At 40.5% G+C, this 15510-nt stretch overlaps 1 long non-coding RNA gene across 1 annotated transcript in view; it reads right to left on the bottom strand.

Moving 5' to 3' along the window:
* The window catches only part of LOC136167265 (uncharacterized), a 42078-nt gene extending 39970 nt beyond the window's left edge, over positions 1 to 2108 (bottom strand). Inside the window, exon 1 of the long non-coding RNA XR_010663078.1 lies at positions 2002 to 2108. This is a non-coding gene — a long non-coding RNA (uncharacterized lncRNA). The remainder of the gene's footprint in view (positions 1 to 2001) is intronic.
* Between the last annotated feature and the right edge of the window lie 13402 nt (positions 2109 to 15510).

Genomic DNA, 15510 nt, shown 5'->3' with positions numbered 1-15510 from the left:
ACTTTCTTTTTAACTTTTTAAACATGTTAAAAAAGGTTAAAAAGGAAAATGGCTTCCCTGGTAGCTCAGGCAGTAAAGAACTGCTTGCAATGGGGGAGACCTAAGATTGATCCCTGGGTTGGGAAGATCATCCCCTAGAGGAGGGCATGGCAACCCACTCCAGTATTCTTGCCTGCAGAATCCCATGGACTGGTAGGCTACAGTCCATAGGGTTGCAAAGAGTTGGACACGACTGAAGTGATGAAGCAGGCACACACAGAGAATTTTAAGGCTAACTTACTTTCACTTGCTTTCACTGCTAAGACCTGATGTATCATGAGGTCTTTCCACTTTGACTTCAAGAACAGAAATTACTTCCATCTTATGTGAACTCAAAAAACTTGTCACTCCTGGCCTTTCCCAGGTTCTTTCTCTAATTTCAGAGTTTCCCCTAATGTTTGTGTAGATCAGTACTTAACCAAAGACTCAAGGTGACCCTTCTGCAATTTTCCAAAACTTTCTCATTATGCAGCCCCCTCCACTCTCATATTCTGCCCCACATTCACTGTTCATTCCACTTCAGCCTTCCAGAGCTTTTATCTCTGCTTCCTTTACCCTGATTACCTGGCTCCACTTGGGATCCCCATCCCTGTGCTGTCCTTCCAATCATTAAGCTGTAATGTTGGTACAACCACATCATGTGCCTCTGCTCTTAGAGATTATCACTCTTCTAAGGGATTCTGGCCCACAGGAGTAGATTTAATGGTCACCTGAGTTAAATTCACCCATTCCAGTCCATTTTAGTTCACTGATTCCTGAAGTATTGATGTTCACTCTTGCCATCTCCTGTTTCACCACTTCCAACTTGCCTTGATTCATGGACCTAACATTCCAGGTTCCTATACAATATTGCTCTTACAGCCTCAGACCTTTCTTTCATCACCAGTCCCATCCACAACTGGGTGTTGTTTTTGCTTTGGCTGCATCCCTTCATTCTTTTTGGAGATATAGCTCCACCGATCAGCAGTAGCATACTGGGCACCTACCAACCTGGGGAGTTCATCTTTCAGTGTCCTGTCTTTCTGCCTTTTCAGTTATCATATACAAAACAGGGCTTCCTCGTGGCTCAGTGGTAAAGAATCCACCTGCCAATGCAGGCGATGGAGATTTGATCCCTGGGTCAGGAAGGTTCCATGGAGAAGGAAATGGCAACCCACTCCAGTATTCTTGTCTGAGAAATCTCATGTATAGAGGAGCCTGGTGGGCTAACGTCCATTGGGTCGCTAAGAGTTGGACACAACTGAGAGATTAAATGACAACAACAACAATATACAAGACAACTGAGGAGAAGTGTCATTAAATCAACACTTCCCCTTAATGCGTAGTAAACTATCTAAAAATGGATACATATTGTCTTTAATAATTTTAGTTCAGTGATGAGAACTATTTTTTAATGATCGATACATAGGTCTATATTGTTAGAATGGAGATAGGCGAATTTGCATCATGAACCCACAGACCTTCTTGGGTTGAAAAATGAAAGTGTTAGTTGCTCAGTCATGTCCCACTCTTTGCGTTCCCATGGACTGTAGCCTGGCAGGCTCCCGTGTCCATAGAATTCTGCAGGCAAAAACATTGGAGTGGGTTGTGACATAACCAAATCCAGTTTGCCCTGGATGCTTTATAGTGTACTCAAATATCCATGCTCAAATTTCCCCATCATGGAAAAATAACAAAGCCAGTGAAAGAAAATTTACTAAAGGTAGAAGGAAACCATAAGTTTCTAATACAGTTGGGAAGATGTCCAATGTATCAGTTGATATCCAATGTATCAGTGATGCAGTGCATCACAGGATACAACAAAGACACGACAGTGATCTTAAACTTTAGATATAGGAAACTGAAATTTACTCCAGTTTATAATTCCTCAGAGTAGAATCCCAACCTGGAGAAAAGCTTTGTGAGAAATCTCAAAGAGCTGTATCACTATAGGCAGAATTAAGGACAAGTTTAATAACTTACTTTTAGTTGTGTTGTCAATGGGTTTTGATACAGGGAAGACTGGGAGGACAAATAACTCTCCTGTTCAAGGATTCACTGCACATCTGCATAAGGCAGCATTCTGTAATTAAAAAAAAAAGTTGATAAGCAATTTCAGACTCAGATTCAGCTAAGACTTGAAATGGACATTCTTCCATATTTGATTCAGAGCAGCCTTCTTTCTTAAGCTCATCTTTTTTTCATTTATAAATCTATAGAAAATAAAATAAATGAAATAAAAACATTCACTACTTAACTAACACTGTCTATTTGGTTGAGTGGGGTTATCATCTCACATATTTCTATTTCCGTAGGCTTTGTGTCCTTATCTTGAGTAATATCTTTGTCACACATTTCTAGCGTATCAAGCATGAGATCTGCAAACCAACACTTCTAGAGAAATATAAGCAATTTACCAGAATTCACAGTCAGTTACCAAACTCTGTATGCCTGGTTTGTGTAGTATTGATGAATTTACACTCTCTTTGGCTTATATAAAACTGAGAATGAGGATGAACGATATTGTATATATTAATAACCAAACATTAAAACAAAATAGACTTATTGCAGATCAAGACTGCCTCCTCCCCTCAGCCTACGATAGCAGATGCAGTTTCTATATAGAGAACATAGTTTTAAAATCTTATCTCAAATGTCCAAGTCTAACTCTTGAGAAAGATAGGTTTGGCACTAAGAGTAATAGCATTTTTTTAACATCCAATATCTTGTCTCATCAATTATTTTAGTAAAGTTTGCTCTGCAACTGTATTCTCTTCATTCCCAAAATGTCACTGGCAGACTGTAATACAGTTCCTGAACCTTGATTCAAAGCTGGGCAGAAATCTCATGAAAGCTATTTTTTTCCCCCTATAATGTGTAACATGTGGGTTTCTTGACTTACAAAGAGACTTCAAGAAGGCATGATTCTTTAATAATATACCATAGAGAAAATGTTACTTAAGTAAGCTTTAAGATAAAAATAATCTAATTATGTAATTATGGATAGAGAAAGAGCTCTCTGTGGTTAGCCTGGATCCAACTATGATAATATGATTTTCATGAAATTGGCACAGTTGACAACTGAGACTGCAAATGTTAGATTGCTCATCATTGGTGGGCTTTCTGTAAGATTTTAATCATGAACAGGCAATGACTACATCAAATACCACTTAAGTTTGAAATCAAACAGACTGTTTCCTATATTAAGTACAATTTAAGGAGACATCACCTTTGATTCATATGTAAATATCTGGCAAAAATCCTTAAGCTACTTGTTGACCCATTTTTCATCTTTGGTAGATGGGAGCATAGTTTGCCAATATAAGAAGCTACTGAATCGCATTGACTTAGGGATCCAATCCAAATCCAGAAGATACTTTAGTTTTTGATATTGTTTACATTTAGCAAAGCACAATTCCCAGTTTCTACCAGGAAAAAAAAAAGGACTTACAGCCCTCTCTATAACAAAGAAACATAAACTACTCAAAACATTTAGGGAGCCAAAAAAGAGGGGAAAAAAAGCCTTCGAATTTCTTTTTGGTGCATGAAGTATACATAACTTTAAAACTTAAGAATTTAACTTTCCTAAATATATGCCTGGATTTAAAGATCACAGGGGGAAATGTGGTCAAAAAATAAGTTTGAGGTTTTATTTCAACTATATTATTTATAAAATAATTCATGAAGACTGATGATTTCAAAACAGAGCCGTGTCATCATTTTCTAATTCATGTAAAACAAATGGCAACATTTTGAACATGTGTCTGTCTTTCATAACATTATGCATTTTTCCCATCCCCGTAAAACCTCACTACATATATAACAGTATGTTTAACTAATGAAATTGCAGTCATCCAAACAAATTGAGACAACTACAAACTTACTAAAAACTAACTGAATGGGTAATTTTTTCATTGGACATTATTTAAAAATTAAGGTTAGAAAAATATGAATTGGGGCTATTTTCCCTAGAGTCACACTATTCTAACCTGTATTTGTTAAGGAATGAGAAATGTACGAAGAAATTCTTTCTTGCTCAAAGATTTACAATGAGGCAGTAACTAAGAAAGAATCAGTCATCTGTGGCCACTTTGAAGTGTCGCAACCTTTTAGTGAAAATGTTTATCTCATTGGAATGTTTATCTTGTTGGAATAAAAATGTGTGTATCTGGACACAAGAAAATTAACTGTGGATATAGAACAACTGTAGATTTACTTTTTGAAACAAAACGTTTTTAGTGAAGAAATACATATGTGAATAAATAGATGGTGGTCAAAAATATGTGGCCTACAGTTTAAAAAAATAGGGAAAAATTACTGTTCTTGTTTCATATTCGAGAATGGCAATCACAGATAAAGACAATTTGAAGCCTTTATTCCCCCAGTTCTGTAAAATATTTGGTTTGTTAATTTTACGACACTTCAAACAGAAGCCTCCATTGTATAACATTTCATAAAATAAAATTTCCAAAACTGATCTCAATTTATTTGTCCAGCAAACTCTGACTCTTTTATAAGTTGTAATTACTAACACTTTTGAGGACGGTTAAGTTTAAAAGAAAGAATTTCCACATATATGACCTGAATTTGAAGTTTTTTCCTAAATTAATTTCCATGGAAAATATATCACACATTGGAATATAAATTGATAGATTTTTATAGTTAACATCTATTCTTTTCAAAAATACTTCCTAGACTAGAACCAGTCAGTGATTTTCAGTTTTACCTTTTAGTGCCAGATAATAACCCTTCTTTTTTTTTAAATTTTGGGAACATCTTACTATTGATTTATATATGGCTGTGCTGGGTCTTCGCTGCTGGACGGGCTTTTCTCTCATTGTGGTGTTCAGGGTTCTTATTGTGGTAGCTCCTCTTGTTGCAGAACATGGGCTCTGGACACTCAGGATGCAGTAGTTGCAGCATCAGGGCTCTAGGGCACAGGCTCAATGGTTGTGGCTCATGGACTTAATTGATCTCTGGCATGTGGGATCTTCCCAGACTAGACACTGAACCTGTGTTTCCTGTATTGGCATGTGGATTCTTTACCACTGAGCAACCAGAGAAGTACAACCCTCCATTCTTTTGACTTTGTCCAAGTCCATCCACATAACTATGCTTCAGTGAAATTTCACTTTCTTTTATATATTGTTCAATACAATTTATTTCCAGAGAGATACATAGCTATTTTTCCATGGATTAGAAAGAATGACTATAACATTTTTCCCAGTTTTTTTTTTCCACTTGATTTGTAAGATTTGTTTTGTGACTCAATATATTAAGTAGTTGTGACATTGGCCTATTAAAATCTAAATACTTTAAGGTCAAGCAACATTTAAAATAAGTAATTTCATTAATTCCTTAGCTTTTAGAGGAAAACAAGGTAAAGAAATAGCATTTAGAGTTTATATCAAACTGCCAAGGAAAGCCACCAGGCCTTCTCAAAGCCAACCGCTCTCCTCCATGATTAAAGTAAGATAGCTGACCTGTTAGTTCGGTTCCATTTTCAGTTTTAGCAATGTCTTAATCGGGAAATTGCAAAACAATGTTGTCATGCAAGACTTCCAGGAGTACATCTGTTTCTAATGTACAGTGCATAATTTAATGACGAGACACTTCAGTGGTCTACCCACTGCGAATCTCAGTTGTTAAATATGTCTGGAGCAAGACATCTTTAAATAGTAGGCACTATTTTGGTACATTAATTTTCTCACACTCAGAAGCGGAAAATATAATTCTAACTGTCACTTTGTATGAAGCTCTGTTTACTTTAAAATGCTATTTAGAGCTTAAATGTCTGGTTCAAACTGATTAACTATAGTGGAATTTAAAACTTTTATAAAACCTATTTATTATGGTTAATGTTTTTAGAAATTTTTTCTCCCCTTTAGACTATAGTTTAAGAAAGCTATCTAATTGGCAATGAAACACAGACTCTCAAGGCAAACCTTGAAAAAGATAAACCAACCGATTTCCAGAAGACACTAAAATCTAAAATGCAAGCCACAACTTGGTGTAGAACTAGAAGTGTAAACAGAGAAGGTAAACACTTCTCCAAGAGATTAGGAATGGAGAGCCAAAGCCTAAATAACCGTCCCCAGACCACAGTGGCCTGGTGGTTACCAACAGCATCTTCAGTGATTCAGCTTGGCTAACCACACGCTTGCTAAGTGGCTTGGTATCCAACAAATCTCTTACAGTGTATAAGATCTAATGATATGTGGTTAAATGTGGGTATCCTGTTTAGAACTTGTCTGACCAGTATCCCAAAGAGATAACAAATGTATGGTAAGGGGAAAATATCCCACTAAAGAATTTACAAGTAGAAGAACTTTTATTAAAATTGTTTCAGTATTAGTATCAGCCTCCATTTTCAATTATAGATAGTACCTTGAAACAATCAACTCCACTATTCATTTAGACTATCAAATAACTCCTGTATTCAGATTTAGTCCTAACCTATTTAAGATTGAAAAAATGTTTCCCAGTGAGATCTTATTATTATTTTATTTTTTTGCAGTAGTTGACTATGGGATAAATAAGACTCTCTAGCAAAATGTAATGTAAAGACTTTGAAGAGAGCTTTAAAATTAAATGAATGATTATGTCACTTATAACTGTGACATAACATTACAAGAAAAGTATTTGAACTTCTAACCCTTGAGTCATTGAAAACTATTGCAATCAGAAGTTTCTCTAGAGGAATTGAGAGATGACAGATGAAATGACTTTAGAGATTCATTTTGTCCTTGTTTCTCTAATTCAGGCTCTAACACTCCTATTTTTAAGGGCACCGTAAGGCTCTCCTACATAGACTGTTGCTTGTCAAATACCCAAGACATATAATTTTTCTGTAATCATGTCTTCCCCAATAATTTAAATTTTTTCTGATCTCCCTTCTCTGACTTCCAGCCACTAGGTACACAGAAAATACACCCAAATCTTTAATGAATGACTAAATTCTTACCTGAGAAACTTAATTTTGCTGGGAAAAGACATAATAAAATTTTCAATGAAATGTAGATTTATTTTTTAAATCATTTTCTTATTTGGGTGACTATTAAAGACATAAATTTGGATACTGTCAGCATGTAGGTGATATTTAAGCCAGTATTTGGATGAGATCTTAAAGGGAGTGAATGTAAGTAAAGAATCAGAACATCAAATTTTGAACTCAGGACCACAGCAATGAGAATCAAAGAGATAAGGAGAAGCCAGCAAAGGAGACGGGGAAAAGAATAATGAGTGAGGTGGCAGGAGAAAGCAAACTGTGTGGTGACTTATAAGCTAAATGAGACCATCTAATCATGGAAGATGGTGTGATCAACACTGTCAAGTCATACAGTGAGACTAAATGGCATGAGAACCCCAAACCAGCCACTCATCTAGCTGTAATGAAGGTTATGTGTAAGCTCCATAATATCATTTTTTTTTGGTGGAGTAGTGGAGACTGGTAAAATATTAATAGAAGTTGGAGAAACCCATACAGTCATCTCTTTTTAAGAGTCTTAGTATAAAGGGGAGCAAAGAAATGTGATGGCAGCTGGCAGGGGAAGTGTGGTTAAGAGAAGTTCTTGTTTATGCACAGTAGTCTGTTATCTGTTATTCTCAAACTCCTGGTTGATCACTCCCCCATCCCTTTCCCCTTTGATAAACATAAAACAAACCATAAATTTGTTTTCTACGTCTGTGAATCTGTTTCTGTTTCATACATGGATTCATTTGCATTATCTTTTTAGATTCCACATAAAAGTGCTATCATATAATATTTGTCTTTGTCCTGACTTACTTTGCTTAGTAGGGGATACTATATTCAGTATCTTGTAATGACCTGTAATGCAAAATAATCTGAAGGATATACAGAATTGAATCACTTTGCTATACCTAAAACTAGCACAATATTGTAAATTAACTATATTTCGATTTAAAAAATATAAAAAAGAGAAGTTCTTGTTTAAGATGAGAGAAATAATAGCACAAGAGTAATCAAGAAGAGAGGGAAGACGATAATATAAGAAAGAAAGGAGAAAACTGATGGGAAAATGTCTCTGAGTAGACATAAGGGGTTTGATTATCTAGGCTACAAGTTGAGGAACTGTACTTAGAAACATGGAAGGAAGAGTAGGTGGGGAATATGAGGACAGATGCCAATGAAAATCTGTTCTGATTGCTCTAAATGTTTTAACCCGAGAGTAAGCATGGGAAAGGAGGAAAGAGGATAAGGTATAAAAATTTTTGGAAGAAAGTAGAATTAACGAACTAGACATATATTTTATGGCTGCCTAACAAATTGGTTTGAACATTATTTAAAAAGTTGCCTCTAGTTAAAGAAAATCCTTTCTCAAGATGAGAGAATTTTAAGAAGCCTAACTGTACTATAGCATTAGAGTCTGCATTCCTTTTATTTCTGTTTGATTATAGAATATTTAAACACATACACATAGAAAAGTGTTTCAATAATTATCAACCTAAAGGTCAGTCATTATTCTCTAGTTGCATATAAACTATAAAGTATATATTTAAAGTTCTACATGCTGTTAATATATACTATCTGGCCTTTTACAGAAAAGTTTGTTGCTCCATGATCTAGGCAGCTAACCTCATAGATCATGCTCTTATTTTAGCATTTGACAACTATTGTGATGTAAATGCCTACATCATGCAAACTACAAGACACCAATGTGATAATCACTGAAGTCAGAGCAGGAAAGACCTGCAAATCCACACATTGCTGTTTCTATTTTTACTATATAGTTATAAATCCTATAAGTAACTTCGCAGCACAGATAATAGCAAATTGTAGTTAAATCAGGAATTGATGAATTTTAAGAATGCATTTCTTTTGCTTTTAAGATTATTTAACTGTAAGTTTATACAATTTTAGTAATGGCTTTGTGCAACAACTTGCTCACGAGAGTACTGAGAATTTAACAATCTGCTTTCAAAGACTGATATAAGGTAGCTCCAGTTCATCACTTCTCTCATCCCCCAACCATCTTTTTTTTTTTATGATGTATGAGGAGTATCTTTTTTTTTTTTTTTTTTTTATTAGTTGGAGGCTAATTACTTCACAACATTGCAGTGGGTTTTGTCATACATTGACATGAATCAGCCATGGAGTTACATGTATTCCCCATCCCGATCCCCCCTCCCACCTCCCTCTCCACCCTAACCATATTTTTAGCTGAAGTCTTTGAGCTTTGATTTTGAGCCCCTAGTGGAGACACACCACTGCCCTATTGATAGTATATTTTATTGTCTGGAAATCTAGCTATGAATTAATAGCCTCAAACATTAAACCTTACACAGAAAAATTAAAAAACCCAAATACTTCAGTCTGATTACAGTTTAAGAATATACGTAGTCGGCCTTTCCCAGGACTCCCAGAAGGGAGAATGACCCTCCTCACCTCGCTTTCCCAACCCACCCTGGCTCGCCTTTCAGCCCCTTCCTGCACCTCCTTTTCCCTTCAAGTGAGAAAAGTCTAGTTCCCAAGCTGCCGGAGTCGGTTCCCTCGCCCCTCCCGCTTCCACGCGGGTCTCCCCCCACTCCCCCAACCATCGTTACTGCCACCACCTCGGTCCCACTCAATCGATTTTTGCTGCAGGTCAACATTTATTACTGCAGTCCCCCCTGCAGGCAGTCCTGGGCAGGAAGCTTTATCTTCGTTCCTTTGGGGAGATGAGACCTGGAGTCATTTGTGCTGTCCCTGAAAAGTCGGTGGAACAGCATATGGAACGTGACTTGGAACCACGACTAATGGTAACCTGGTTTGGGGGCCCTTTCTCCGTTCTGGTTAGTATCAACAACCCAGCCCACTCAACCCTGCTTCTCTGGGCGGATATCTGGGTGGGGTTACTGCACCCAGATGAAACTTGATGGCGTCTTTCTCGGTCCTCCCGGATGAACTGGCACAGCCTTCTCCAATGTCACTTCACGCGGCCGCCCGTGTTGGATGGACCGTGAGTCTGACTGATACACCCCTGCATGTGGGCACGGCAGAGGTGGAGACCCTGCCGGCTGTCCCCAGCGCCACAGAAAGGGATTTGCCAACTGCCAGAGCCCAGGGCGACAGAGGACAGGTCACTTTGTTAGGAAATAAGATAATATCCAACAAAAGAAAGTAAAATAAAACCCTTCTTAGGCGGGCGCTGGGCCTCCGGGGGATGTTCATTCACAGGGCTCTCCTAACCTCAATGCCTCCACCCCAGCCTAAAACCCGTGAAATCACAGGAGCCACTCTTATCTGATGAGGCAGGATCTTGGTTGTCAGATTCTCCGACAGGGGCGAAAAACTCCGGTCTGCAAATTCAGGGCTGCAGCTCCCAGCGCGAAGCTCCCCTCCCCAGCCCGGAGCCTGCTTGCCTCAAGCGCCCCGCGCCCGGAGTGCCAGCCTGGACAGCTGGCCCGGGCGTTCTGGACCCCTGGATTCTGCAGGGCCACGCGGCCCAGCCCTTTGGGGGACCCGCGGAGCCGCCGCTCCACCTGAACGCGCGCCCGGGGGGCGGCATCACCCTGGGCCTCCCTGCCGCCCGAACTGTGGCTCCGGCACCACTTGCTATTGACCACAACAGCTGCTTTATCTTGATGTTCCACTTTTTTGGCCGGCGACGTGGGAGAAGGGCGGTGGCCAGACGTGCCGCCTCGCATGACCCTGACGGTATTTTCAGAGGCACCCGGAGAAGCGGCGGCCCAGAGGGCAACCTACGCACCTCCGGGGACTCTTCTCGGCTCCCTCCCGACAACAAAACCGGAATCTAATCCGCAGCTGCCGCCGCCCCCCACCCCCACCCCGCCTCCCGCGGCGTGCCTAGCCTGCCTGCCGCCCCGGGCGAGCGTCGGACCCAGGCGGCCCGGGAGCCGCAGCTTTGCCCTCAGAGTCCCGCTGGGCCGAAGCGCCCGCCGCCCCTGCACGCGCCGCTCAGGGCCTGGGCGGCGGCGTCGTGGGCGGTCGGGCCGGCCAGGGCGCGGCCTCCCGGCTGCGCTTCCAGGGACGCGCGCTGGGCTCTGACCGCGGATCCGCCTGCTTGTCTGCCCTCTGGGAGTCGGCTTAGCGAGGCCCTGGCCGGAGGAGAGCCCCCCGACCCCGCCACACCGCATCCCCTCACCCTCTCTGGGGCTTCTTCGCCTTCCTCCCAAGCGGCCAATTCCTTGAATGGGTCTTCCCTGGCTGCCTCCCTCCAAGCTGCCCCTCGAAGCCCCGGGGTTGAACATTAACCAGTCGGAGCTATAGAGTGGGGTAAAACATTACGTATAAAAATGAATCATCTATCAGATCCTGGGAAAGAGCACCTATAGCGAGCTCGGCGTCCAGTGCTGCCTCGGCCATGTTACCGGTCCGACGCACCGACCCTCCTGGCGGCCACTTCCCCAAGGACGGCTGCCGGCGGCCTGGGTCTAGTGGGGGCTGCAGGGCTCAGAGTTCCCGGATCAGTCTTTCTCCTTGAGGAGCCCAATGTCTACACCTTCTAACACAAGCTCACGTCCTTTCCTCCCACACTTGAGGTACACAGAAAGGTCTGGAACAGTTTTTTCTCTCTTCCAAAGGTTAGTGGGAGCAGCTACGGTTCCAGGAGGAGCCGCAGCCCAGGGTATCTGGACCGCCCAGGCTGAGCGGTTGATTCCGGAGATCAAGCCCCAGCTCCGGCGCCTCCAGGTGGACCCCGGAGGCAGGGCTGGGTGTGCAGGGAGCTGAGCGGGAGCTGGGCCCGAGTGGAGGCGTGCAGTGGGCGGCGCAAGGGGCGGGTGTCCGGTCCCGAGTCTTGAAACCGCGCAAGCCCTGGCCAGAGGTTTCGGGCTGAAATCCCAAGTTCAGGTCCCACCGCAAGCCGCACTCGCCCGGTCCTGCCGTTTTCCTCCTCAGACCTCTTGTTTCTTTAAACATACATGATAGAAAGTTACAAGGGTACTGACTTGCGTGTTAGATCCACGTGCCCAGTCCAATGTACAGAACTTACAAGAAGATAACAAGAGCTGGAGAAGCAGTGCACCTCCTGAGTTCTTGTGCCCTCACCTGAAAACGTTAGCAAATCCCTGAATGCAAAGGTGATTCCCTTTCTGTATGTCTGTCTCTGCCTCTCTGACTCCTTCTTTCTCTCTCCCCGATTCAAGGAAAGAGATAAAGTGGGTACAAGCAGGAGAAAGATGTGATGCTACAAAAGCTTTCAGGAATCGCCAACCAAAGTGCACAACAGTTCTTGAACCTCTTAAGAAGATTGGTTTATTTCTATGTAAAATAGCTGCTTTACTCAAAATAGAGTGCCTGACCCATAATAACCTCTCAGAAAATATTTTTTGAGCAGGTAAACTTCCCTCCCCTCCCCACCTCCACCGTATGAGCTCATAATTTTTACTGAGAGCATTCACCCAAATCTTTGTGTCTGGGTGTGTGATAAAGTGGCTGTGGTGGTTTGGGTGTCTGGGGTGAACCCTGCATCATTCCATTACTCTCACGGTCGTGTCCTAGCTTCGTGAAAGGCCACTGCTTCTCCTTCAGTGTGTTCATAGTGATCCCGAGAGTTTCCAGGGGTGGGGGAGGGTGGCAGCTGAGACACGGGTGAACAAGGTTTTTCAGAGAGTCAGCAGGCATCAAGCATGTGGGAGTATTATTATGTGTATGTATTAGTTGGGTACTAATCAGTTCCAGAAGAAATGGTTTTGAATTTAAGATGTGGTTGCAGGATGTCCATTGCTTCATGCAGTGTCACAGCTCTAACTTCAGCGCACACGACATTCTTTGTGATGCCCATCGAGCAATACAGCCCACTTTATCATCACCCAGCTTTGTGTTACTCCTCTTCCCCCAAGACAAAGAGAATTGACTCAAATGTTCTAGCCATTAGCTTCCCAGAGAGAATGAACAGATCAAAGGAAATGAATTTTTTAAAAGATAGGAATCACACTCAATTGCCCTCTGGTGCCTTGGAGATACAGAGAAACATAGATGGATAAAGGACATTTATTGATACTTTAAAGGATGCATATGGTTGGGGAAAGGGGCATTACTGTGCTCCAACTGTCTCCTCCCTCACCAAATTACCATGTTATCTGACACCCTCAATCTATTTGTGTCCTGGGTAACAGTTTGACCAAGAGGTCATAGACTACAGGGCTTGGGTGATTGGATACAAGTTTGACAAGAAAGGAATCTGGGTGAGGGCCACAGTGATGGCAGAGAAAAGATGAGGCCACAGTGGCTGGAGCAGCCTGGCAGCACCAAATCTCTGCTGGGCCTCGCATCACATGCAGGGCTTTGTCAGAGAACAGGGAAGTAGGAAGAGCTAACAGTACAGCCTCATCCATGGAATTTCAATACCTCTCCACATCCCTTTCTTTGCCTTCCTATTATTTCCTGCCTTCTTCATGTATTCCTGTTTTGCTCTGGAGCCTCTCCCCAGAATTCTAGCTGCTACTGGAGCAAGTAACCTCTGCTTGTCCCCATTTGAATTAAGGCTTCAGATTGTTTGTAGTATTTACTCTTCCAGATAGGAAATGTTTTATTTAATTGAGAGTCTTCTTGTAAACCATTTGTATTTATAAATATGGAGTGCTTGGAAAAACAGTAAATGTGTCAGAGCCAATAGGTAAAGCACGTGATGTGAGTCTGTCTTTTCCTAGCATCAGAGGCACTGTGCACATTCTTTTAAAAAGCCGCATTGCATCCTGGGTATCCTGGAAGGTTCATTGAGCACACTCCTTTCATCCCAGGCAGCATTAACCTTAGCATTATGATTACCAAAGTAGTAAATCTCAACTCAGTTTACTATTCTCATTTTGGAAGTAGCTTCTCTGCCTTAAACTATCACTTGTGGGTTTGTACACATTGTAAAAATTATACATTGCAGGAGAAAACATAATAGCCCTGTGTAGAGTTTATATGCTACTGTGAGTTCTCTGAATTTTTCCACTTAAAAAAGCATTTAATTTTCTTGTGTTATATCCTATTGTTATTATCTTGGCAGTATTTGTGCTGCAAAAGATGCTTAGCAGTATTTTTTTTTAAATAGTAGTGTGTATATGTTAATCCCAAACTCCTAAGTTATCCCCCGACTTTCTCCTGTGGTAACCAAAAGTTTGTTGTCTATGCCTGTGGTTCTACTTCCGTTTTGTAAATTAGTTCATTTGTATCACTTCTTTTTAGACCCCACATATAAGCAATATCACATGACTTTTTGTCTTTGTCTGTCTGGCTTACCTCACTTAGTGTGACAAATTCTAGTCCATCCATGTTACTGAAAATGTCATTATTTCATTATTTTTATGGCTGAGTAATATTCCATTGTAGAAAACTTTGTCCCCCCATATTATGCCTTTGTCAATTACTTTGTGGGATGTTTTAATGTGAGTTAAGATTTCAGGGGTCATTTCTTTTAAGCTTTTTGTGGGAGCCTGGTATAGTACTTGCTATATAGTAGATGTTCAATAAATGCAAATTGATCAAACAGTATAATTAAAACTTTGTTCACAAAATTAAAGTTCAAAGATATTAAAATGTTAAATTGTCATAAATTAAATCTCAGAGTAATTCTAATTGATCTCTAATCTTTTCTCAACAGATCAAATATGTAAAGGAATTCTATAGAAGAAATTTCATCTTAATCTTTTTTATCATCACTACTGTCATATTTATGTCAGCATTTTTAGGATGATGATGAATCATGTTTCTTACCAGAGTTCATAAGATACTTTAATGTAATGTTTAATGTAGATATTTTAATGTTTAATATATCTTTATTAAAATAAAAATTAAAAAAAAAAAAAAGAATGTACGTAGTCATAAAAGTGCCTCTTGCAGAAAAAGAACAATTTGGCTACCTCTGAAGGGTCTTTGAGATTTGAGAAGACTTGGTTGAGGGGAGATATTGACGAATTTAAGAAAAAAAATATGTATTGAGACTTTGAAATTCTCTTTTTGCCAGCTGGTTACCATATGCACTTCACCACAGGTCTATCACAAGCAGTTTCCTAGGGTTCGAGTGAAGGCTGTGGGGTATGAGCTATAGTTCCACCTTCTACTAAATAACAAACACCATTGGTTTACCAATGAACTTGCACTTTCAGAGGCTGGTCATAGCCTGTCCGCCTCAACGTGGATCCTCAAGCACATCACTAGTACTTAATTGTAACTGAATATGAGATTAAGCCTTGGGACCATCTCTGGGTATAATATCACATAGACATTTACATATAGACTTTTTTTCTGTTTTCAATATGCTGTAGACTTTTTAAGGATTTTGTATAGTTCCAGAATAACTTTTGAAAAGTCTTAAGCTTTTCTTGATAGAAATAAAATAATGCTCAGAGTTCCTGAATTTCAACATTGGGCAGGTATATATGAGAGCAAGCAGCCAGTGCACCTAATATTATGGGAATGCAGAGCACAGTTGGAACCTGCAAGTGGAAATATCACTCAGATTTATCACAGGCTTGATTTATGGTAGGCATCGTTTAATTTACCCACATATCCTTCCACTTGTTAAATGTAGTAGACCAAAT

The sequence above is a fragment of the Muntiacus reevesi genome, chromosome 4 (genome assembly GCF_963930625.1).
Source record: "Muntiacus reevesi chromosome 4, mMunRee1.1, whole genome shotgun sequence".
NCBI lineage: Eukaryota > Metazoa > Chordata > Mammalia > Artiodactyla > Cervidae > Muntiacus > Muntiacus reevesi.
This window is presented reverse-complemented; position numbering and strand designations above follow the sequence as displayed.